This window comes from Octopus bimaculoides, unplaced genomic scaffold, assembly GCF_001194135.2.
Source record: "Octopus bimaculoides isolate UCB-OBI-ISO-001 unplaced genomic scaffold, ASM119413v2 Scaffold_148918, whole genome shotgun sequence".
NCBI lineage: Eukaryota > Metazoa > Mollusca > Cephalopoda > Octopoda > Octopodidae > Octopus > Octopus bimaculoides.
Window position 1 is genome coordinate 1 of NW_026371322.1, and position 359 is coordinate 359.

The window sequence follows — 359 nt, forward strand, 5'->3', positions numbered from 1 at the left end:
TGATTACGCTTGTCATATAATTCAAGTTATTGGCTTCAACTTGAGCTCGACAATCAACAACCAATTACTGAATTAATTTTCGACCTACAAAGATTTGTTTAATATGTTTACTGCTGCGTAGACAACCTTGTATTGTAACGTATTAGGTGTGGTGCATCTGTTGTTGTTAATCTGTGTAGGATTAATTCTCTATAGGCATAAAACAGTATGTACGTCGTTTAATAACATGAAAGGTTCAATCAGTATGGTCAAATTTATGAGATAAGTTTCTTGATTTCGAGCGTAAATAAAAATCACGTTGAAAAAGTAGTTCACTGTTTGTATTCCTAAAAATCATAGCTACAGTGGGGAAGTCATAA